Source organism: Ischnura elegans, chromosome 4 (genome assembly GCF_921293095.1).
Source record: "Ischnura elegans chromosome 4, ioIscEleg1.1, whole genome shotgun sequence".
Lineage (NCBI taxonomy): Eukaryota > Metazoa > Arthropoda > Insecta > Odonata > Coenagrionidae > Ischnura > Ischnura elegans.
The window spans coordinates 90,097,024-90,123,286 of record NC_060249.1 but is presented as its reverse complement, the minus strand read 5'-3'; the positions used below and the strand labels follow the sequence as shown (position 1 = coordinate 90,123,286).

The window sequence follows — 26,263 nt, the reverse complement described above, 5'->3', positions numbered from 1 at the left end:
GAGGGGCCGATTTAGGCGGCATTGGCGGGGATTGAGAGTGGCGACTATTTACTTGACTTGGCGCGTGGAGTGCATACACTCTGAAATACCTGTAATCGATATGTGCCTTTTATAGAATCTCCGTAGAGAAATAAATACGGTCATGTGAAATACCCAAGCGTTATTCCCTTAAGTGGTGAAATACAATCATACTCATATTGTGGTTACTATTTCTGTATTCTCCCTACGAATGTCCTGGGAGAGCCTCCCGCCCCTCCCGCCTTAACCGTCTCTGCTACGTGACTTTCAGGGTACGACGACGTAGGTTGTGGATGCATTTTGATTTTTAGGAGTCAAGAAATCTCAGGTAGTGTTTCCAGTATTTTTTTCTATCGTGTCTGCCCGTGTTTTCATCCTCCCCCTCTTCCCACGGACCACCTCCGTCCTCATCTCCCGTGCACTTCCCTGCCTACGTCGTCATCCACTGCGCATCCCATCCTATGGTCACTGGCGCGTGCTCATGTGGCCAGCCATGCGGCCTCCGTGCCCGCCCCACGAGGGAAGCCCCACCGGCTGCCCTCCCTTTTCACCTGCTCCTCCCGAGGCAGCTGCTCGCAGCACCGGGTCCCTCCGTCGTCTTCAAGTCGACACATTTTCACGGCTAGAAATATTCCCTCCTGCGGGTAGTACTACGTTTTAATTGAAAGTATTTATAATAGTCTATTTATGAGGGAACTAAAACTTTTCTCATCCCAAAAGGATTCTGAAAATGCACGTAGGTACTTGTAACGTTTGGATATGTCATTAGGTAACAGATAATTCTCCATGCTGAGTATTACTACGAACATTAAAAATTATTTGCTGCTAATAGAGGTAATATGAGAAAATATCTCACAATATATAATTTGTAATCTACTTACTAAATTAGAAAAAAAATGTTGTTACGATCATTTGTCGGTGATAAACCTCGTATCAACGTAGACGCTGAGGTAAAAAAACATCATTTAAAAAATATAGATTGCCTTTAAATAGAAAATATCCATTGTAAAAGAAACTGTAGGAATTGTAGCAACAAAAAGATGAAGTAAACGTTCTATTTGTCATCACCTTATTTGTTAAGCTTGTAATCATCAAGCAGTATTTTCTGGTTGGGTCACGTGATTTCATATTAATTGGCGTGAAATACATGGACGTTAGCATGTTGTATCTGAAAAATCACATTGTTTCAGCATGGCTTGAGTTGTATATTTTGGTTCATAATCCAAACCGAATGAGGACGGCGTTCTGCTGTGATTTATATCGATTATTTTAATTGTAGCGTAGGTAAAGTCTTGAATTTGACGAATCTAATTGGGTATATTAATGATCACATTCACCTGAGTTTCTAAACTTAATGAAGATATGTGCGGGGTGCAAAGCTGTTTGTGAGCAGTGAATTGGTATGAAAAACATAAAAAAACTGGTTCCTCCGTTTGCGCATGTTGTGTTTTTTTGTTTGTGAGACCCGCTGTCCCGAATTTTGCACTCTACGTGGAGCCATGCGAAAGTTTCGGTGGAGATCTCACAATCAGTCACGACTCTGAAATTCTTTTGCCGTGTCCTTATCATTTAAAAAATACCTCCTGGCAATTAAAGGATTGACATCTCGAGCCGGACCCAATGAATTGTGGGTCAAGAGACCTGCGACGGCTTCCTCCTCTGCCCACTCTCTACACTTTCGGCTCCCTTGGGTTGCAATGGTCCCGAGACCCTCCTCCTCTCCCGAAAGCGGTCAATTTTCCCCGCGGAGCATGCCGCCGTACCATTAATCACAACTCTGCGACTCCTTCAACTTTCCTCGTTGTGTGAAGAAGTGTGCGGAGTCACGCTACCCGGAACGTAAAGAAGTCAAAATTTTGTGTTCCAGCGTTGTTTCTCCCATTCTATCGACCCGCGTTCCCAGTGTGCCCACGCTGCCAATGGTGTGGAGGACATTATGTTTCAAACTACTATGTTTTCACCACCGTTATTGTGGCAGGGATAGTTCCTTCCTTAGGCGGGTGACCTATTCAGCCCATTGAAGGTCAATAGTGAAATGAGCTCTGTGACTTCCACATAGCTCGTTGGTGAACCTCGACCTGCGTCTATCGCGTCTGCGACCTATCTGCGAACAATTCCATTGTAAAAAATAAAGATCGGTATGATGAGTTATGACGTGAAACCATTGAGATCGGTGGGGTTTCACAGTAGACGGTTGTAAACGGGGTTAAAAATATTTCTTTTTAATTTTGAATTGCTTGTGTTTACTCAATAATGTCCTCGCTAGCCTTTCAGTTTAAAATATTTGTGCATTAGTTGCTAGTTGTTTTTTTAAATATTTTTTCATCCAAAAGTTATAAAATTAATAAAGAAATCAATGGTGCAAGAACAGTATTTTTCTGCTCTTGTTTAAATATTTAATTTAGATTTTAGCACTTTCAATTTATGGTAGGTAGTTTTTTACAGAAGTGATTTTATCATTGTGGACGAAACAAATTGCGAAATGTTAGCGATTACAATCGTTAACACAACGCAATTTATGTCTGAAAACAGCGTTCATGTTTTACTTCAGCGATGAGATTTTCATCAACATCGGCATCGGTCATCATTTTTTGCTGTGTTCCCAGTTGTGTCGTAATTCGGAACCTCACCTTCTGATGTTTAGCTAAACCGTATCCACTAAATCCCGACGGCCTTGGACTAAGGTACTTCAAATGCTCCTCCTTTCCCTTCTCCAAGTTTATGGGCCTTCCTGACCCCAGACATTTCTCTCGAAAGGAGTGTTTGAATACCTAACATACCTCCGTGTTTCAAACGTATTACGGTTGAAGTTCGAGGATGAGCTGTTTAAATTATTACCTTAGCTTCAGTTTTAAAGGCTCCGTGAGGGGTGATTTACTGTTTTATCCCAAGATAAAAAAGATACGCAAAGTCTACCATTATTGGTTTTTTTCAGCCCCGGAATTAGTTTTTGCCGTACCCCAGGATTCAGTGGTCGGTGATGGCCTTGAGATATCATGGCAGCGACCGCGAAACGTCCATTTTAGTATTAGCACCGTCCACTTATCTCCATGGGCCCATTACCTCTCCCCCCCCCCCCACCCTCTGGGTCCCGAAATTCCGGTCCCCCCAACCCTTTCCTCGTCTCATTCCACCTTTTCTCTCAAATTTTTTCGCTTCATTTCCTCGGTCGTAGTCTGCCCTCCTTGTAAGCTGGACGATTATAGGCTAATAGGCCTCTCTTAAAGCAAACCATCTCAAACGTGAAGTAATGAGCAGAATTGGATTTAAACGTGCCTCTCAATCACCACCAAATACTTCTTGAGGAGTACCGTTTTTAAATTTTAGATTGTCGTCACACGTCCTCCAGGATATTTTCGTTTTGATGTTTGAATTAGCGTTCTGGTTGAATAATATTTGACGATGAATCGAGGCTGCCGCTTTTTTTTGATTTCAGAAAGATGTGATTAATTTATTTGTGCGTGCGTAGTTTTGAAAAATAACTTTCTTTTCTCGTTTCAATTTTGTATTTGGATGATATTTGATGCAGCTCTTCAATGGGTCTACAGACCTAACTCGTCAAAAAACAATTTTCAGCCGTATTTAACCTGATGTCCAGCAGCGTTTAACCGTGAGAGTTTCCATGGTATTGCTACAACAATTCGAGCTATTTTATGCGCGGTGAAATGTGCCAAAAAAATTCAATTATCGTACGAAGATTTTATTTCCGACTAAATGAACAGAAATATTTTCGTGTTCGGCCAGTGAGCTTCCGGTTATTAAATTTATTGCCATAAAGAAATGCTTCATGGGTCTTTTTATAACGACTAACTTCTGAAATTTATTTTCATCATATTCGCTTTAGTTATACAATTGTTAATGCCCACTGGATTATTATTAATTTGTATTGTTGTATTTTAATCGATACCTCGTTTTTCCTTAACTGTTTTCTTTAATAGCTCCTATGATGAACCTACTTCTATTCGTTATATCTGGTGATTGAACTAGACTTTTCGATCTCCTTTTTTATCCACTCCAGCATTTCTTACAGCTATAAGCTGGAGTTTTGTTCAAAGTACGGGTAAAGTATTCCATAAAATGAAATTTGAGTTAGGAGCTTGTCTCTTGGACTACAAATAGAAGATAATGGGTTTGTTTGACTGGTTCTCAAAAAGTTAGTAATTCGCTACCAAAAATTTCTATGCCGCTACTTTAAAAATGAAAGATAGATTGGCGATACCGTAAAGCTTCCATTTGTTTGGCTTAGTTTGACGATTTCTTCTCGAATTATGTCATCATTTATTTCCAATTCGTTCTCGTAATAAGTTTTATTAAAAGCCTAAAAAAGTATTATTCGCGGGCATTTCTGCTCTTACGTTTTCCGGTTATTATTGCAACCTATAATCTACATCGAGTTTTCCTTCACCTCATTTAATTTTCAAGGTTGAATAACACGATGATTTTACGTTTGAGTAAGCCTTCATTTTTTAGGAGATAATCCCCGTTACTCTGTGATGATTTTACGTTTTTGCGAAAACATGTAAGCTGCATTATTACGTTTTTCGTTTACCTTAATACCTTGTTCTGATCCGTTAGCTGCAAGAACGAAATGATGCAATATTACGGTTAAGTGCATGCCTATGTTTTGATTTTTTAATTTTAAAATGTAAGTTTTGAGAGTGGTGAACAGTAATTGTTCGTGTACACTAGCTCAATCACTCACATATCCAGTACGACTTAATTTATGTCCGATTGGCTGTGTCCGATTTCATTTAAAGGGTAGGCTATTTGAAAGGAGGGAAAGTGCGTTCATGTGTAGGAAATCATGAATCAAATTTCAGAAAAGGGGAGAGATATGGATTATTGCCAATTTGGAATGTTTCGGTTGATTTCAAATTTTATGATTCTGCCCTTCACCCCTTCTTGCGAAGGTTTATTTTTACACGCTTGAGTGGAGACTGCCTTGTACATGGGCCCTGGGGTGAGAGAAATCAACATTCACTTCCCTTCTCTCGGCCGTCTGTAATTTGTACGCGTTTTATTATCCCGAAAATTGCCAAAATGGAGTTTTAGAAGTATTCGGCGGAAACTCTGGATTTCTGTGGCGTTAACATTTGTTTTACGTTTTAATATTTCATTCATTGATTCAACCTATATTAGCTTAATATTTTTATTATGTGATTGAAATGTTCACGTATTGCAACTAGATGATGCATATTACTTTCCTGTCGTTGACCATTGCTTATAGCCGTGCAATGTGGGAGGTTAGCGTCAGTTATATTGTTTCCCGGTAATTGCAATGTAAACATTGCATATATCTCTGTGGGGGAGGAGTTAATGGGATACATTTCTTTCCATTAGTCTTCGACGATGTTCCTCAGTTGATAGGCAAGAAAAATACTCTGGTTAAAAATTTACTCACAATCTCCGTCCGGTTATCGGAAACGCTTTTACGTGATAGTGTACTCTTTGCGATGGATTTATGTTTTTCTAGCTCTTAGGGTCATTCTTGTAGCATCCTTTCACATGTTTTAGGGATGCTCTATTAGAGATTTTGTTAAATTCAGTTCACTTAAGAAACAAAAATTATCTCGAAGTGGATTCCCGCAGTTATGATACACGCGTTGTAACCACTTAAGAAAAAAGGAAATGCCCAAATTTTAGTGCATGAATTTTGCTCGTATGTTCGTACTGCCTTTCGAATGGAATTTATAATTGCTTCCTGTGCTAATTCGTGAGGATTGGGTCGGCATCTCAGTGAAAATGCTGCTTCTTGATGTGGGGGCTGGAGTGCTGGCTGGACCCAGGGTTCAAATCCCGGCGGTGGCTGTGATTTTTCAGAGACTGTTAGACCTCTACGGTATTGGTTTCTGGAGGGCACTTTATGTACAGCACTTCGTCCATCGGATGAGACGTTGAATCGTGATACCTACTCTTGGTTCTTCATCTGCGTGGTGCCTTTTAAATCTTCTTCGCAGGTTGTTAAAATACTCCATCACACACACCGCTGAGTGCTTACTGCTTATCAACTGTTATAAGTAATATAATAATAGCCTTTGACATACCGCATATCATTTCAGGTGAGTGTGATTAACTAAACGTTCCATGTTTAACTACCTGAGAAATGAGTTTAAATGGGCGATTAACTTCATTATACAGCCTTGGGATTGGTTTCCTGGTGTTTAATCCATCACGAATTCCGCAACTTTCGCATCTTCACGGTTTGTGGTTTTGGCAAAAATGTTCTGCGACGACCAGTGAGCTTGCTATTTCGGGTTCTCTGCGACACTTCTCTTTCGATTTCGCCGTGTGCTGGCGAAGTTGCCTTTTACTAATTTTTTTGTGCCTGTTTTTTTTGCCATCTGTTTTCCCTCGCTCGAATTGGCGGGAATCGAGAGCCCGCCATTTTTATTTGCGAGTTGGTGAGCGCGCCGTCATCATCTTGCGTCCGTCGGAGCGTGACCTTTTAGCGCAGCGCGGCGATTTAAGAGTCGGAAGCACACGGCGACCTTGGCGCTGCGCACGGAATGTGCCCCGAGGCGTCCGCCCTCCCGGAATAGCCACCACGCGCGGCGGTGGCCGTAACCATCGGCCAAGCACCGGTGCGGACGGCGATGACCACCAGCGGGAACGATCGACGCGAACCAACTCTCCTCTCTAGGTTCCTCTTATGCCTTATTCACAGTACGATTGTCCCAGCGATCGTCATAACGATAGTTGGCCGAACCAGCCGTGTGATGCCTCATTCACATTGCGATTGTTCCAGCGATTGTCGGAACTATCGTGCATTCACACGACGATTAGTGCTGACATCTAAAGTGAACGGAAAATTGACGGTCAGTAAAGCTGTTGAGGTATGCAGGGTCAAAATATTACTGTGTTCCACGTGTATTTACTGAGTAATTTTTCTTCCGCCCATATTCTTCCTTCCTAGGACAAATCCATGAAAAAAATAGAGCGAAGAGAACTTCACGAACTTTTCGTCTGTCTCTTGTCGCTTCCATTTCCGGTCGCGGGACGATCGCTCGTACAATCGTAATGTGAACGAGGCACAGCTCTCCTCTCTACGATAGTTGGTCCTAACGATAGTTGGCCGAACTAGCCGTGTGAATGCATGTTCTGACAATAGTTGACGTAGTTCCAAGCGTTGCCACTTTACGATGGTTAGGCGCTGGGAGACCGGAAAAGGAAGCGACAAGAGAAAGACGAAAAGTTCGTGAAGTTCTCTTCGCTCTATTTTTTTCATGGATTTGTCCTAGGAAGGAAGAATATGGGCGGAAGAAAAATTACTCAGTAAATACACGTGGAACACAGTAATATCTTGACCCTGCATACCCTAACAGCTTTGCTAACCGTCAATTTCTCGTTCACCTTAGATGTCACCTCTAGAGGGAAGCACAGATTTTAACCATCGTTGTGTGAATGCACGATAGTTCCAACGATTGCTGTAACAATCGTAATCTGAACGAGGCATAAGCCTCACACGAGTTCCCCACAGTACAGTTTGTTCAATCCTTCGGCAGTGGGGATGCTAAACCGGAAATGTTCTTTGCCGGCCTCCTTGGCGAGGGGGTAGTCTCTCTCGTCTACCAAACTTGAGATTGCGGGTTCCAGTTTCGCCTGGGTACGATGCCTCTATCCAAGGCATGATTGTTCGTGCACGTATCTAGCGATTTGGTCGTTGGATTATTCTTCCTCATTGGATAATCCTCTAAAACCGCTGGCACAGCAATGGCTTCGCCTGGTTTCGCTAGCTAGTGGGCCCTTCTCGCTTCTATAGCTATAAGGTGTTTTTCCCCGTCCTATCCCTTCCAAACCTTTCCCTACCCAAGAGGCGTCGTCGGGCTCCTATCGCGGCGGCGCCTCTTTCCTTTTTCCTTCCTGTCCTCCCCCTCCCCGGGTGATCGAGCGTATCAGCAAGATTACTGGGTCCCGGGCCCGGTGTGTTGTACCCTCGAAGGGCTCCCCTTGAGCCCTCATTCTTATTGTTCGTGCACGTGTGATTGTTAAATTTGTTGAACACCCCGATATAAAATTGCCATATGTGCTGTATTCTGTGGAATGGGAATAAAAAATCGCATTTAAGTAAAAGCTGGTAGCACTTTTCCATAATATTTTAATGCTTACGACACGTTTCGGCTCACGGAGCCATCCTCTGGTACATACATCTGGTACAACGCGTGTTGCGCATTAAAATACTGTGGAAAAGTGCTGACAGCTTTTATTTAAATATGTAGAACTTCCACCATATAACGCCTGAATCTGTTGAGCTTAAAAAAATCGTGTGAATTCGGGAGTTTCTATACCACCGAAAACAGTACGTGGACTTTTACATCTGGATTTAATCAACAATAGGGTGGTTTCCTATTATTTTTTTATTGCTTTAATCGAAAGATTATTACTCCTGGAGTACGTATTTCACGCTTTTAGATTTTTAAATGACAACATCTATTTTTCGCGATTAAATGAAAAGTGAAAATTTTCAAGCGCGCGAAAACGCGACGCTCAAGTATGAATGCCGGGAAATATCTCCGTACGTCGTATTTCTGGTTCCCCCTCCCACCCGGTGTGGTGACCTTGAGGCGAGACTTAGCGCTGATACGTCGCAGGATGCTAGCGGATAGCCGAGTACCTTGCTGGATGGTAGCGCTTGGCTTAAAAAAGGTTTATTAATACCTTATCAAACGAGGAAAACTTTCCGACCTTAGCCAGTTTCAATAAGTGTTTATTAAGACATGTTTCCCTGAGCTCTGTGCCTCATGCATGCATTGGTAACCTCAGACGATGTATAACTCCTATCCTCTCGTGTAGAAACTAGGTCCCTGTGACGTCATGCGGAGTGGAATCGTATGGGCGCCAATCTGGCCTTTTTCAAATGAGGATAAAATTTGACCCTTGCCATTCGTCTAAACCGGTATTTCAAAAACCAAACAATTTGTGTATTATGAATACACTAATGGTGGGTAACGAATCGCAATCAATGCCTTTGGTTTTCTTTGATGAACGAAACTACCCTATTCAACTATTAGGCACATGTGCACGAATAACCATGTCCCAGATAGGGACAACCTACCCAGGTGGGACTCAAATCCGCGATATTTTAGTAGTAACAGTTTAGTAATAATTATTATAATTTATTGAAACCTGCCCAAGCGACCACTTTTTTCAGCGGACAATTTTCCGTTGAACCGTATCTATACGATACGGCAACGGTTCCGTCACCTGTGGTTTTACCTTGAAAGACACGGAACTATCATTTTATTTGATCAGTGTTAATTACACCTCGTGGAAAGAAGTTATGGTTCTCTACCGGGTCAGTGATGACATTGCTGCCTTCCGAAGTTTCGGAAATTGAGTCGGTTTCCATCATCAGTTTAGGGGGTTTATTATGTATTTCCAAATTTGGGAAGATAATACTTAATTCCGCTTGTTTTCAGCGCCCACCCTCTCCCATTTTTAGCGGCTATATTTTTTCGGTCTACGACCAATCCATCAGTGACCAGCCCATCACCTTTACCTCCCAAAACACATTAGAATTTTGTTTTGTAGTTTTTCTCGTCTAATATAGTTACTAAAGTTCTAAAGGTCATGTAGAGGGATACCTTAAGAGCTGGAATTCATAAAAACACAGCCGCTCTTCCGTGGATCGCCACTGTTATTACATCCCTTGCAATCTTATTATTTGAAATGGCATTCATACATGAAATTAAAATTTTCAAACTCTAGTTATATAATCATACCAGTTATGGGAAGAATATGGGTGTGTTGTTCATTATTATTCATTCATGAAAACCTTTCATCTATCACCTCTGTTCTGCGGTATTCTCCTTCGTATATTTTCTGCTCATATTTTACTGATCATTGCTTACTCCTCTTATCGATTGGGGATTACCATGCGATGGAAGTGTATTTTTCCTTAGTTCAGTATCTTGCGGTTTTTATTTCACGCTGTGCTCAACGTTGGCTCTTTCCATACGTTTTTCTAGTGCTTAAAGGATTAATATGGCGATCTATACGATACGACAACGTCTCCGTCGCCTGTGGTTTTTACCTTGAAAGACACGAAACTATCATTTCATATTTAATTGAGGTCGAGCCTCCTGTAAAATAAATGAAGGGAATAGAAAGCCACGATGTTCCGTTGGACATGTATTTTTAGAACATAGGTGCAACGTACGATATACATATCCAGCATGTCATGCAAGCATACAAAATATGTTTTTGCAAAGAAATCAATGACGCTATTTATTTTTCTTTCGGGAAACTCATTTATACACCATACTTTTTATAGATTTTTTTTGCTTCGTGGTCTTATGCAGAAAAATCGTATCTTTGTAAGAGTTTTTAAAATTTTTTTCTTTGATCTTCTTGATTGATATGGGTCACCCCTCAACATATGTACAAACGATTGAGTCTTGGGGTATCAGATTTCTATCAAAATTTATAAAAGGCGTATAATCACCTCAAATTAAATACCCTGGTATTGCTTTGCGAAAATAATTGTAATAGATGTGTGTGCATTTCATCTGTCGCATTTTTGCCATAAAAGTTACCTGAATCACTGTATATAATTGATTCTGTGGAATATATGTAGTGGAAAATTTGAGCTGGTTGATCGCATCGGATCATTATTAAATACATTAGCAAGATGTTTGGATTGTTCATTTCCTTGGTTTAACTCGCTGGGAGAGCGTTAAAGGGTCTTCGAGTAGTCATAAGAAGTTGTGATCCGTGTGAATTGCAAGTCTTCTACCATTCATTCTTCTTGGGGCTGTGCTCAAGGCCATTATTTTTTCATCATGCCATTGTTCCAAAAATATCTTTTGCTCAAGGACTGTGTCACTATTGTGAAACTAAAAGCGCCATTTATTTTCCGTATGGGTTTAATCACATTTTATGTTTCAGTGATGTGGAATGCATATTCTCTCCACGCACTATATCAAATACGAATCTCCGTCCACTTGGGTAATTAAAGACGAGTCTTATTCTTGGTTTGTTGTCTCCCATTTGTTGATTCCCGCGAAACCTTCCGTTGTTGAAAGTAATTACGGTTTATTTTGTAGTTATATACATATATATTTAACTTTAAATTTGGATTATAAGAATCGTCAAGTTTACTACTATTGTGGGTTTCCTTAATAATTTCAATCGGTTCGAGAAAAGTGGATATAATAGATGGTTTTACGCACTTTCAGATCCACGCCGTTCAAGCGTTTTTATAAGCATTTAGTTCTTAAGGTAGGCTATTAATGATACGTTTTACGTTCGTATTTAGAAAATTGTGGATTTTGTCATTTAATTAGCCTTTTGCTATTTGATCCTAAAGTTTCTTGATGAAATATTATTATGAAGGAATGGTATCGTGAGCTTTGGCGCAACTCATGCCATGACTGATGAAAAGTTCATTATTTGTTGCAACTATTTCCATAAAGATGCTGAAGAATATTATTTGTTCTTCCTTGTCAGTAGGGCGAAGGTCTACCCCGTACGATTTTGAGAACCTTCGCCAAATTGTCATCCTTTGTGCCCAAAATTTTCACTCCCTATTCTTTCCGTGGGAGTCTTTCTGTATATACTGTCAGCACTACCCTAACTGCACCCATTCTTTCCTCGTTAGCGGTTATCCTTCAAAGCCAGTGACTATAATAAGCTCGGAAAAGGTGAGTGATTAAGGCGTGAAATCTTAAATCTATTGCGGGTTTTTTCTCTGAGCTAACTTACGATAGGTAGCTGGATCGTTTGAAGAGTTATTCAAGCGTTGAAATCACATCCGCAGTCTCTCCCTTTGAACTCATTCTTATTTTCCTCGTCGGTGCTGGTTTGTATATCCCCATTGAAGGGCATTATTTAGGCCTGGAACTACTGCGACTCTGGTAAGTAAGGTCTTGGTGACATTTTATCATTCAAACTTGACGTCCGACCCTGGTCTAAAACATGGTAATAAATGGACTGTGGATAACGTGTGCGATTATTTCCCCGAAACTTTTGGCATGAATATACTGCGTGAGGTAGATCAGCTATGGCGCACGTAAAAGTAATACATGTAGTAATAAGCAGTTAATTTGTTCAATTGTATTAGGCTCAACTATGTGGAAATTAATACTCGAAAATGAAAAGGAGACTTCATTGATTTCCACAGATTTATTTCGTCCGTATCACATATTTCGAACGAAGTCTCTTTTTCATTTTCCAACAGTCAATTTTTTCGAAAATTGAGATCCTTGAGCTGCCCGCCTAATTCTCTGTTCATTAGATGTCTATTATTTGAAAGTCATAAGGTTTTTTGTCCTCAGAATTTAATGATTGAATAGGAAGTAGGGGTTCTCTCAAGTATTGACATCCGTCTTATGTCCTCCTGGTTCATGATTCTTGATTTTATCCCAAAGTAATATCTACAAGTGTGCCTGTCCTGTATTTCATTGTTTAATCTTCATCTTCTGTCCTTTTGTGACTGTGATCAGAATTCGAAAAATTAAAAAAGTGGTTAGTGAACTTTTGTATCCGAAGGGATAATAGGGTAGTTTCCTTCATCAAAGAAAACGAAAGGCATTGATTGCGATTCCTTACCCACCATTACTGTATTCATAATATACAAATTATTTCGTTTTAGAAATACCGGTTTAGACGAATGGCAATGGTCCATTTTTATCCTCATTTGAAAAGGTCCAGATTGGCGCCCATGCGATGCCACTCCACGTGACGTCACAGGGACCTAGTTTCTATACGAGAAGATAGGAGTTATACATCGTCTGAGGTTACCAATGCATGCATGAGGCACAGAGCTCAGGGAAACATGTCTTAATAATCACTTACTAAAACTGGCTAAGGTCGGTAAGTTTTCTTCGTTTGATAAGGTATTAATAATCCTTATTTAAGCCAAGCGCTACCAGTCAGCAGGGTACTCAGCTACCCGCTAGCAGCGTGCGTCGTATCAGCGCTAAGCCTCGCCTCAAGGTCACCTCACTTGCGGCAGCGGGAACCAGAAATACGTCACGCGGAGATATTTCCCGGCATTCATACTTTAGCGTCGCGTTTTCTCGCGCTTGAAAATTTTCACTTTTCATTTAATCGCGAAAAATAGATATCGTCATTTAAAAATCTAAAAGCGTGAAATACGTACTCCAGGAGTAATAATCTTTCGATTTAGGCAATAAAAAAATAATAGGAAACCACCCTATTTAGCCCGATTCCTTTTACCCCCTGCCGAACACTCGCTCGCCAAAGGTGGCTTGCAGAGTATAATGTAAAATGAAAGTTTCAACCTCGCACTAGATTTTTCCACGGTAAGAATTTCACATTTGTTTTCTTCCACCAATTTTTATTTCAATACGCTTCAATTCATTTATTTCAATAGAAGGAAGATGTCGTTAGGTAGATGATGACGACACCGATGTATCATCTAGTGTTATACGGACAAAAATAATTGGCGCAAGGTAGCAATGTAGGTTTCCATGAGGGAAAGTTATAAACTTCACGAATGTATGAATATGTGGAGATAAAAAGCATTTGGTTTCCTATATGCACGATGCTTTACCCATGGTATCACTTGGTGAAATTGAGGTGAAAAATAAGGGTTTTATCTATTTGATAAACCCCACGAAAATCTAACAAGTACTGCAAAACACTTCATAATCCTACCAAAATTATTATCTTACTTACTAGAGCTTAATACTGATACATATATTGTATATGCGCGATGCTTTACGCATGGCATCAAATGATGAAATTAAGGTAAAAAATAAGGGTTTCAGCTAGTTTTTGAATCCCACAACAATCTAATTGGTACTGAAAAATACGCCCCAACCCAACCACAATTATTTGCTTACTTACTAGCAGGGGTGAATCTATTGGGTATCCAATTTACACTAGATAGAATGGTAATTTTTTCCGACCCCCACTACTGCCGGAATTTTTAACCCCACTTAGCCCCCACCCTTGTCCCTATCCTGGATCCACCACTGCTTACTAGGGTTTGTTTACTGATACACATAATCGCCATATACGTTCGTGGTTCAACATTATGTAGGTACTGTAGTGTCAGTGGTTCACCATTATGCATAGTAGTATCAGTGTTTCAACTTTCTTTAGAACCCACCAACGAATCCTCTAAAGAGCAAACGACTCGTGTTTTGCCTCGCCGAATGCCAACCTCTCTCTTCCCGCCGCGTCCATCCCTACCAACCCAAATCCTCGTGCTACTCCCCTACGTCTTATCCGTCTGCCTCACCTCATTTCTCTCTCTCGCCACGGCACATCCGCCTTTCGCTGAAAAATTCGCGGTCTCCGCCGACCGCCTTGGATTCGTCTGCCACCGGTTTTCTCCCATTAGTCCGAGTGCGAAAGTGAAGAACCAGAGGGAGAGAACACGGTGGAGCTGTCAAGGCGCATGATGGAAAGCATAATCGACCAAAAATGCTCTTGGTGAGGCGGACAGTGAGTTAAGCGGCGCCGTTGTAGTGGAAATAGATCTTGTGCTGAATGCTCGCCGTGTGGTATGTCGGTCAGTTTTGGACGTGGAGAATGAGGCGAATGGGTTTAACTGATCACGGGATCGAGGCATAGGCGGATTTAGAGGGGGGCACGTGCCCCCGTAATCCTCCTTCTATCCCAGACGCTTCAAAAATAGACAAGATATTGAATACTCACATCATTTCGTTCGTTTTGTTTTGTGTGGTACGGAGACCCAATCATTAATCAAGCCTTAAGCCCAAGTCAAGAAGACAGGTTTGCCGATCGTTGGTCTTTCTTTAGTCGGCACTCGAAAAAATCATCGCCCAAGTGGTAAAGGGGCTCGGGGACTGTCGATTTAATGTATGTAACTTATTAATAACTTGATATTAATAACTTTCACATAAAAATTATGTGAATATTTCTTATAGTAGTTGTTGTATGTTGTTTTTATTCTCAAATATGAGAAGGCCATTTGCCTACATGTATGCACTACAGTGTGCGAATCCTGCGGAGGAAAAACTCTCTACCCTGGCTTAGGCGTTTATTCCAATTCTTGTTAACGGTCGCTACCTCACGGTGGTGGAGATATTGGTGACTCTCGCTACTATTATCATTTATCTGCTTAGAACCTGCTAATTACTATATTTTATATGATAAGTCAGCAGAATAACCTCCGTTGCAATCATGTATGTCCTGTTGCAGAAAAGTTTCTCGGGTTTTCCACCGGTTGATGTCGTCCATGTCTCCCGACGTTTCGATCCGCGACTTGCTGATAATCCTCAGGGGATCTTCCGAATGCCGTTCTGCCGTTCTTCTTCTGATCAGCAAGTCGCGGATCGAAACGTCGGGAGACATGGACGACATCAACCGGTGGAAAACCCGAGAAACTTTTCTGCAACTGATACGCCGGGAAAACCTAAGATCATACATGTATGTCCTGGTAAAAATACCTGGGCTTAAAATTTTTGGAAGTTCTGGTCATGCGAAAGATGGCGATTAAATGTATATTAGCTAATAACATCAAGGTCCTGGGCGAGAAATAGTTTTCCTACCGGCGTAAAACAATCCGGTTCAGTATTCGTTTAAAAAAACAGGATTATCAAAATATCTAATCTAACAAGAAGGGTCCTAATTTAATAAGTATGTAAAACCTACTTGAAGAATTGATGCTATTGTTCATAATAATGCAGCTACTTTGAGAATCAATTTTCTATCGAGCTCAAATATATGTGATTTGGTGCATGGTCTTGGTGGACGAAGATGTTGTATCACTAGATCTAGTTAGTAAGCTTATGACGTTGTTGGGTAAAGAAATGTTTTTCAGGCTAATTAGATTGTTGTGGGATTTATTGAATAGATGATTTTCTTATTTTTTCCTTTAGTTCATTATTTATGTGTGCGACTCTCTCCAAAATTCTCCTTTCTCATAGGAAATTTTTAATCTGTTTTTGAGAGCAAAAGAAAGAATTTGGTCTTTTTCAAAGTTGCTGACTGTTGTTTCTAAAGTGAGCGCGATATGACAGGTCCATCTTGACAGCGACATCCTCTGCTGAGTCTCCCGTCTCACTCTGGATGATTACCCACCTATGGATGGTAATTGTCTCTCTCGAGACTTCTCATGCGCTTCTCACACGGTAATTGACGTTTTCCATTTGGGGCCCCATCTCGTTGGAAGCAATTTGATCTCCCGACGTCTGTATAAATAAAGGCACTAACATGCTGATTTTCATCACCCGCCTTCCATAAATGCTCACAAAAGTCTCTTTTTATTATCAATTTTATGTATTTTATTTTGGATGTGCAATTAGCCATCAGAAATGAGATAACTGGCCGCCATCTGTCTCTGAGCTTGGTCGAGCGGTTGCACATTTAGGGCATGTTAAAAGGCATGTTTATTGCTATAGACTATTTAAACGAGGACGGTTATTTTCAGTTTGTCATGTAAGATGGAAGTGTTCGTGAAATTGTTTTCGAGTTGTATTTGAGGATAATTTGAGAAGTTATTAGTGAGATTAATTTGGTGAGAAATATGAAAACGAAGTGCAGATCTAATGAGAATAACTTGATGGCGTACGATGGTAACATTTATGAGGTATCAGAATTACGTGGGTGCAGAAAACTGAGGTTACAAAATATTTACGTCATCGAATGAGAGCTGAAGACGGCAATGCGTTATAAATTATTTTTTTTCATCTAAACATTTCATTTTATCTTCCTATCTAAAAATACCCTCTTCTTCAGTTTTGATGACATTTGAATTGCATTCGTTGTTGATCCTTAAGGGAAAAGTAAAATGGCAATCATCTGAAAACTCACCTCCTGCTTATCACTAAGTGGCTAACACACTTACCATGTGGATGTACGCGGCAGTATGAACAGTTTACCAGTAGATTATTAGTCGTGAAATCATCGAATACATATTTGCAAACTTGTGAAGGATAAATAATTTAATATAATTTCCATGTCATGAAAATGTAAATCACTCATGTAACTTCATCACTGTTGCACGCAAGAATGCCATGTTGCTGTGAATTTCGAATAGGCGTATGCAATAGGTAATATAAGAGTTTGAACGCCTTCCCGACCCCTGTCTTTGTGGCTTACTTGGTAGTATGTTGTTTTAGCCGTAGATATTTGTAGATTTCGAAGCTAGGTATGGATTTTTATTTGGAAATTTTAGCTTTCTTTCTTTTATCTACCCGTGTAAAATAAGGCAGTTGGTGCTTATAGTTTATCAGTGTGCAGTTATGTTTCAGCATGGCTATGATGAATTCTCTCTAAAATTCCATTTTTTCCTTCCGTCGCCATTTGCGGAGGAAAACTTTGCAAATTTTAGGCTATGTGGAATTCGCTGCTTTCCTCGTTTCAGATAATTTCTGCCAGCTTGATAGTCTTACACTTGAGTGGCTTCAAGTGGTTATCGCGTCTGCCAAAAAACAGTTAATTAGTTCCTAGCAGCTCACTCGGCGATACATCCGTAGCCTGTGGTGATTTATATTAATCGGAGTTTTTCGTGCCGGAAATAACTACCTAGTTTCGTTTTTTATGTCCGCGCTTATTTAATTTTTTTTATTTTTCCTGTATCGTTTAGTGAAATTTATGCTGTGGTCACATGAAAATAGCCCTAATTTCCTATTTATGCATACGAGTGAAATCGATTTCAAAGACAGTTCCTTTTAGCTGCACTATCTTGTGCACGATACCAATCGATATTATTATAGTCTGTGAGTTTTGGTCTGAAGAAATCTATACTTTAAGTCCCCAATAAAGTGGGAAAAAAGATTTTTTGTACTATCAGATATAGATTTAAATAAATATATTTCTTCATGCATAATGAACTGCAGTAGTACTATTTATTGCCATAAACATCTGTGTTATTGTGAACCTCCGTGTGGAAAGTTTGTGGAAGATAACATGATCTTTAAAGTTTATATTTATGTAGAAAAAGTTTTGTCGCATCTTCATTAGTTCATAAGTTCTTTCTTGATTCGATAGGGCACTATTTGCAGTCTATCTGGTCCTAGTTTATGCATGAAGGTATGCTTATAATATTCTATAAGCTCTTGAGACTAGTTTAGAAATTGAAGAACGTCGTTGGAACCACGTTATAAATACTGTTACTGCAAAAAGTACGTCTGGAGAGTCCTGCTGTGTAAACTTATAAGACGATTATTTGATCTGCGAACCGGAATCTGGTAACAGAAGGGGCAAATGCATGTAATGCACCGAGAATAAAACTTAGATCAATCAATTCATGTAGTAAGGAGTTCTTTTTACCTTCATATGAGCGATTAACATACCTACTAGGTAACCCAAACGTTACACTGCCTCTTTGCTCGCCTTTTAATTGGTTTTCTAAAATGACCACAGCGCGGTGTAGTGTGTGGAGCGATCTTTTTATTCCCAATGTTTCCGAAAGAGTATTTACCCTCGCTAGGAATATATGTTAAGAGTTATGGGATCAATAAGTATGCCATTTTTAGTAAAACGTTTGGTTTACTGCGCTTATATTAAATGGTTTATTTCAGCATGACATTCTAATCTATCTACAGTTAGCGTCGCGACTGGCGGCTGTAGTAAACCTATTTTAATACGCGGTGGGTGACAATTAAGGCCGTTTTATACGGGGCACGGAATTGCGCAGGTTAGAGCTGCATTAATTTCTAAAATGGCGTGGAATTGCGCGAATGCATGCACGAAATTAGAACAGGGGCTATTTTGCCGTCTCGCATCCACGCATTCTCGCATGTGTTTTAGCAATGCACCGCTTTACACGACGCAGTTTTGTTTGCGCCTTCGCACGTACGTCATATTGCGCAATTCCGTGTACCGTGTAAAACGGCCTTTAGAGGCTGACAGGAGAGTCCTCTATTATGATGGCGACGGTTTCGAGTAATCTTCGTCTTCAGAAGTTAACGAAGCCGTTGAGTACTCATTTGATTCGTCGCGGCTGGAAGGGTTTTGCAACGGTCTGCAGCGGCGCAGGTTGAAACTCGCGAGTGTCCCTTCTCCGTTCGGGGTTGATGGTTGATGGAGATGTGAGTTCAAGGTTGAGCACGTCGTGGTGAGAGGCTGAGGGGCGTTTTGGGGAGGAGGAGCGGTTATGGAGGAGGGAGGTCTTGTGTTTGAGCAAATGAATGGTCATGCGGGGAGAATGAGCGGGGAAAGCATACTCATTAAGACGCGGAATTCCTTGTCATCCTTTAACACGCGGTCCCGCTTGTAGTTTACCCAGGTGTCCAGCTCCGAGTGCCGCCTTTTGTTTTCTCCGAAAGGGGAAATTCTTTTCGGGTGAAATCCCAAAAAGTTGAGCGCTCTCCGCGGGCCGTTGACCCAACGCGGCTCGGAAAAGAGACCCCCATTAGGATGCAATTTTTACAAAAATTCGTCTCTTCCTTCCAGTTGAAATTTCCCTCTCGCCTGGTTAAGAAAGTTCCCTCCTCCCTATTGTTTAATTACTCCTCTGTCGTGGAGAGTGGCCTTTCAAGTGTTTGATATTAAATAATTCGGTTGTGAGGTTCCTTGTATCTTGTGCACATACCTATAGGCGATGGAAACGAATGGTGAGGTCTGATACTTTGCGGAAGTCCATTGTGGGATATGAATGTGAAGTAAAGATTATTTTCACTTTTCCTTATTCATATTTATTTAAAAATGTGTCAACATGTTTCACTGCACTGCGGTTCTGATTCGCAACTATTAAGCCGTGGAGGGCGTCAAGAATGAAAATTTAAAGTCGTTGTAAGCAAATTAATCTTTATTTTAGAATGGGCGAGTTGTTGCAACCAATTATTGCGATCTTTCCGAAGAGATAGAAAGGTAATGAAGATGTTTTTTAATTATAATTAGTTTGTTTCCGAAAATGCTAATTGCAAAATAATGGTGTTTTGATTATGCCTTGACTATTTTAAAGGCTTAATAACAGGATATGTAAAGAGTGTAGTCTGGTATGTAATAGAATTGCGTCAAAATATCCTAGAATTGATGTCCTTTAAGGGTTGTTATCGATTTGCTTATAAGCTGTACTCTTTTTGCTCCAAGCAATGGGGTGAACGACGATATAATCTTGTTTGTATTCTGTTATATTATAAGGTGTACTGATCATAATCTTCGAGAATTATCAGGAAGACCCATGTGTCTATGCTGTAGCAGTGTTATCTCCTATTAAGCCACGAGGCTTTATGCCGTCAAGTAGGACTTCAGCGCTTCGTCAATTCTAAACCGCAGGGTTCTCACATGACAACTTTTAGTTTTGATCTTGATGCCCTTCCTCTCTGCGGTTAGCAGTTGTGACGGCTGACTCCCGCTGCTTTCTCCAATGTCTTTGTTTAACTCCTGACTGGTCCCCACCAAAATATGGTCCCACGAAAAACTTATCAGGTTGACTCACAATCTATGCATTCAATTTTGATGCGAAGCAATTGGAATCAAGTTTCGAATGCTGGAATATAACTGCAACTTGTACTTTTTCTTTGAAAGAGAAGATGGAAATGGAGTTATTCCGTGAAACGTTTGTTTGGGTGGTCTCGGGAAGAAAAGCATATTACATAACCCCTAGCTACTAATACATTGAATTCTAAATATTTATCTATTGTAGGTACCGTTTAAGGCTGTTCACACGTCTTATGGAATTAATATTTCATTCCTGTCACGTGTTTATTTCCCTAATTTCACTTTTGCGACGCCTGCCATCTATGCTTCTGCATGCTATCCGTGTAAGTAAACTATACAAAGCGTACGAAGGAAAATCATCTATCTTGTAATTGTTTTTGTTCACTCTTCGCAATGAAACATCCTTATGTTGATGTCTGTAGAAGGATCGAAGAGTACTTATTCCCCATGTTTTCGAAAGCTGGGCTGTTGTCGCGATTGATATGAATACTACCCTTGCTTAGACTTTCGCGGTTGGGTAAAGATTCAGCAAAGATGTTTGCGGAATGTGAATGCTAGGTAAGAAATATTCGCATCTCTCCGAAACTTGGACATTTCCATCAGATGTGGAGGATTTATAGTATTTTCATGGTTGGTGGATGCGAGTAGACATTGCTTTAACTGCGATAACATTTTGTGCTTGAAGAAATATGGTGGTGTTAACGTGGATATCATCTCACAAAGGTCGGGATGGTTTCACATTAGCCGCTACAGGGCGTAAAGTGATGCGTTGATTGTGGAGAGCGGAAGGATAGTTCATTCTTGGTAGTACCATATAAGTCCCTAGAGATTAATCTCTACTCAAGAATTACATCCAGCCTACATCTTGCACGGTCTGAGTTTAGGGACCTCCCGGATAGCGCGTATGGTGGCGCATTTGTTATCTCAGGTAGACTGCAGTTCTAGTCATTAGGGCACCGTATCATTTCAGTATAGATCTCATTCTTACTTTTCTTTAGACTTTATTGTGCTCATACAATTACGTTATTGCTTCTTATTTTTACCGTTGATTAAATGTTACCTTATTCTTGTGTAATTTGAAGTGGCGTTGAAACCAGGGGTGGACCGGCCTTTCGAGACCCCAGGAGTCACCCCTGAGTAATACATTTGTGCTGACCGGCCCCTAGTATACGAGTATCTTGTGAGCGCTTTCTTTAAATTCAAGGTAGTAACTTCCGATTCGCATGGCTCTTTTCCTTAAGAAGATTTCGGAGAAATTTTTACTTATTGAATGACTGTTAGCTTTATAGGCAGACAAGAATACAATAGTTATACACATTTACTTTAACAGACATATTCACTCAGGCAACTGAAGAACTGAAGACAATGTTATTTTAAATTTTTATATTTTTTATGCCATTAAAAATGCTCATAAAAATTTTTAATCTCACTTTTTTAAGGGAAAATGTCCTTGACCTAATCGCCCCCGGTGGCCTGGTGTAAATACATCGCCCCTGATTGAAACCCTGGTCGAAGGCAGTCGAAGTATATTTTTATTGAAATTTCACCTTGTTATTCCAATATTATTTTAAATTTTATTTGCATTTGGGGATGTGAACAACCGCTTCGATTAATTTTCGCCGGGAAGGTTGGTTTTTCAAGGAGAAGCCTTTTTTAAGGGATTGCATTTTGGGCACTATGGCGATCCATGGCGTCGTATGTGACGGAATGAGTGCAGTACTTAGAGTGATTTAAAATGAGAACCGAAGTATGGGTCGAGATTTCTTTTAAAAATCGCTACAATCATGAGACTTTGTACCCAAGCCTTCGGGATGGTAGGCCAAAATTAGCTGCGATCTTACCATCGTAGTACTCACATCTTTCTGCGATAAAAATTCCTCCCGTTTACAAACATCATTTTAATAGGGTGGTTTCCTATTATTTTTTTATTGCCTAAATCGAAAGATTATTACTCCTGGAGTACGTATTTCGCGCTTTTAGATTTTTAAATGACGATATATATTTTTCGCGATTAAATGAAAAGTGAAAAATTCCAAGCGCGCAAAAACGCGACGCTTAAGTAGGAAAGTCCGTGCGACGCATTTCTGGTTCCCCCTCTCTCCTTGTGAAGTGACCTTGATCGAGACTCTGAGCGCTGATAGGACGCAGGATGCTAGTGGATAGCTGAGTACCTTGCTGAATGGTAGCGCGTCGCTTAAAAAAGGTTTATTTATACCTTATCAAACGAAGAAAACTTTCCGACCTTAGCCAGTTTTAATAGGTGATTATTAAGAAATGTTTCCCTGAGCTCTGTGCCTCATGCATGCATTGGTAACCTCAGACGATGTATAACTCCTATCCTCTCGTGTAGAAACTAGGTCCCTGTGACGTCACGCGGAGTGGAATCGCATGGGCGCCAATCTGGCCTTTTTCAAATGAGGATAAAATTTGACCCTTGCCATTCGTCTAAACCGGTATTTCAAAAACCAAATAATTTGTGTATTATGAAGGCACTAATGGTGGGTAACGAATCGCAATCAATGCCTATCGTTTTCTTTGATGAAGGAAACTACCCTATTGAAACAGTGCTTTTCCTCTTTGTGCTTTTTAACCGTGTAAAAACATCATAACTTTTAAAGCATGGCTCAAATGATATTATGCCTGCATATATAGGTAGCTACTGCCTTCTCGAATTGGGTTTTTTATTCCACCAGCTGAGTTACATTTATTGCTTTCACGGAGATGAACGCATTTTGGGGCTCTGTTAATAAACAGCGTTTGATGTGTAGTGTTATCTCTTACGCCGAGTTAGTGAGCATATTTCTTACTCATAAAAAGTTCTTGGTAATCACATGAAAGTGACGTATTGCTGCGAGAAGAATTTTTCCGGTGCGTGTACATTTTCCTAGTGTCAATTATCTGTCTCTTTGTACGAGCTAGCAAAAAAACAGGAAAATAATAAAACCGTAAATAAAATAATGGTGTGAATATGGAGATCACTTTTTCGAATCAAGTCTCTTGCTCCCTCAGCTGTGCCAGGTTATTGCCTATCCATCTTCCGCGGCAATTTGCTTCGGACGCCCTGTCCCTCATTATGTCTCGACTGTTTCTTTCTTCTCTCCCTCGCCTACCATTCATCTCCTTGGCTTCCTCTCCATCTCTCCTCCCGACCGCACACAGCTCTGCTCTCCACGTGTCTTCGGATCATTATCATCCTCCCCCTCCTCCCTCCACTTCGCTCTTAAAATCTCCCCGCCCTCAATTATTGCGTCGGTCACGCCTGTATTTCCCACACTCATTACTTTTTTCCTCTCCCCTCTCCTTTCCTTCACATATCGTATGCTCGTAAAAAGGTTTCCTCCACCCATTTTTTTATCCATCCTTGCAGCGTGGCATTGTCGAAGACAGTATGTGTGGGTGAGTTAAATAGGAGCCAGGCTTCTTTAAGAGGATGTTGAAATAAGGCATTTTGCAGTCGCTGTAATAAAATTTACGACCGTGATCCTTGCGAATGCACGTGAGGGTTTTTAGGCGAATTCACACGCGTTTTCCACTACAATAAGTCTCCATTGCTTTCAGACATAGGAGAGTATTTAGCGTAAAATATGTTTTGAGTTTATATTTTCCACTTGTTCGATTTATAAGCCGCCCTTTCATCCGTCTGAGTCTGAGTGTGCTGAAGTGAATTAAGGATTTTTTGCGTCCTGTTACCATTTCTGCTGTGTCATGTGTGAAGCTGCACGGCTTTTTACGTAAGAACGCATTGGTCCATCGGTGACTTGACTTCAAACATTTCCTCCCTGTTGACCTAGTCATCGAGAGCTAAGAACTTTCTGGCCTTAACTGTTGGTATTTCCGTATATATGAGGACATTAACAGTTTATGGCATCGAAAAGTTTAGAACAATATGATATTCCCCCTTAGTGATGCCCGCACTGTATATTCTATATAAGCTGAAATGTTTTTGATGAGCACCGAAAGTAGTGCTGCTGTTACCTGGGCGTTTGTTGTATAAATCCATGTATGAGTACAAGTAAATGTGGAAATCGCCGATTTTAGAATTTCAATGCCAAAAATAATTGTGATGATTTTACTGGCGTGAATTCAAATTTAATCTCTTGGAAAAACAAATGAATGATTCGAACAAAGTAACAAATATTTTATCCCTCTTGTCTTTTCTTTTCAGGTACGTTCCCATGTTTCGGTAGTTACTGCGCCATTCAGTCTTCTAACTATTCCAACGGCAAACCTCTCAGGTATGTTAAGAATGTCAGGGCACTAGCTTCATTGCAGATGCCTCAGCCGCCTAAATGCCAGTTTTCATTGACTTACAAATTTTGACAGCATTTTTTGTCAATGATGAAAAAATTAGTATCGGGAGTGACTGCGATTTGTTTGTATCCGGCATCTTTTGCATGAGCGCACATCGTATCAGTCATTTTTGTTGAAGACCTTCATATCCTTAAATGTAATCTACAATTTTTATACGCTTAAGGAGGAATATTTGCAAATACCAGTCTAAATTGTGAATTTGAAAAGCAGCGTTCAAGAAATTCAGTGTTGGAAGCCCTTTTTCTATTGAAAATTTTGGCAAAATATGGGATTGTTTTGAAAATTTCTCGGAAATGACGGACGAAGCCGTGAATTCCGTTACAAATGAAGGTCATTCATCAAAGTTTTGAGAGTACCTTCTCCCTAGATATTCAGAGCTACCGTAACCCTGTTGGACCAGGGATTATAGTGCTTTTCTAATATTATGTTTTACTTGTCGATCTAATTATCTATCTATTCATAATTTCTTAAGCAGACGGAGCCTTGTTCAATGTTGATATCTCCAGAATCTGTAGCGGCTCCCTACCTAATCCATGTGTAAGCTGTTTTACGCTCTCTGTTCGCTCGTTACTGTTTTTGACGTCTCGCGCCCCTTCCCTTATTTTTTTCGACCCTTCCCCTTCGATGATCCCTCATTATGCCAAAATTTCGATCAAATAACGAGCTCCCCGCATTGAATTTTTAAATATATCTTTTTAAAACTCGCATATTTAGATAGGCGCTTTCAAACATTCTTCCCTATGCGTATAAAAGGGAAGTTAAATTCATGAATATGAAGGTCGCTTATTACTTCCCCATTGTAGCGTTTTTAAATATCGACTACCAACTTAACAAATAATTTCAGTACAATTCAAAAACAAGCTCTATATTTTGAAATTTGGGAGCAAATAACAACATCAAAAAGCCACCATGACTATTACAATACCATTTGTACTACCCGTGCTACCACTCACTGACCCAATGCCATGTACTGCACCATTGTGGATCTTGAGTTCTTCGTATCCCTTTCCTCCCGTTCTCTTCTCCTCTCGTAGGCGCCTCCTTTTCTCTGCGTTCTCTTCTTCTCCCTGCCGATCTTGAATTCTGCCGTATCTCTTCCTCTGCTCTCTCAATACACCGCTACTTCAGTCTTTCTCCCGATCTTTCTTTATAACACGTCCACCTCCTCCTTCTCTCCATACACGACTCCCCTTTTTCCGTTCACAACAATCTCCCCGTCCCTCACTACCATTGTTAGTTTTAAATTATTTACAAACAACATGGTGGCTTGTTTACATTATGTTACACCATTTTAACTAATCCACGGCGGCGATCAGGGTACAATTATGAGCCATTTTTTGAAACTATCACGAGTGACTTAAATGTATGAAAGCTAATTTATAAGAGGGGAAAAAACAATATCACTTGACACTATTTTATATTTCCTTATTCCTTACATATCTATATGACTTCTTCCACAACAATCCCTTGTTTTTCTCTCTGTAACCAAGGCGCAAACTCAGCACAAAACGCTAAAAAATCAATAGGCAAATACAACAAGTAGTAAATTAATCCCAGAAAATGAAACACACTCAAATTATGGAAATGTGTTGAAAATGAAAAATAATAGTGA

The 26,263-nt window shown here is 40.3% G+C and overlaps 1 protein-coding gene across 1 annotated transcript in view; it reads left to right on the top strand.

The window, feature by feature from the left end:
* The window catches only part of LOC124157751, a 712,413-nt gene that overhangs the window by 62,435 nt on the left and 623,715 nt on the right, over window positions 1–26,263 (top strand). The gene's annotated exons all lie outside the window — the stretch shown is intronic.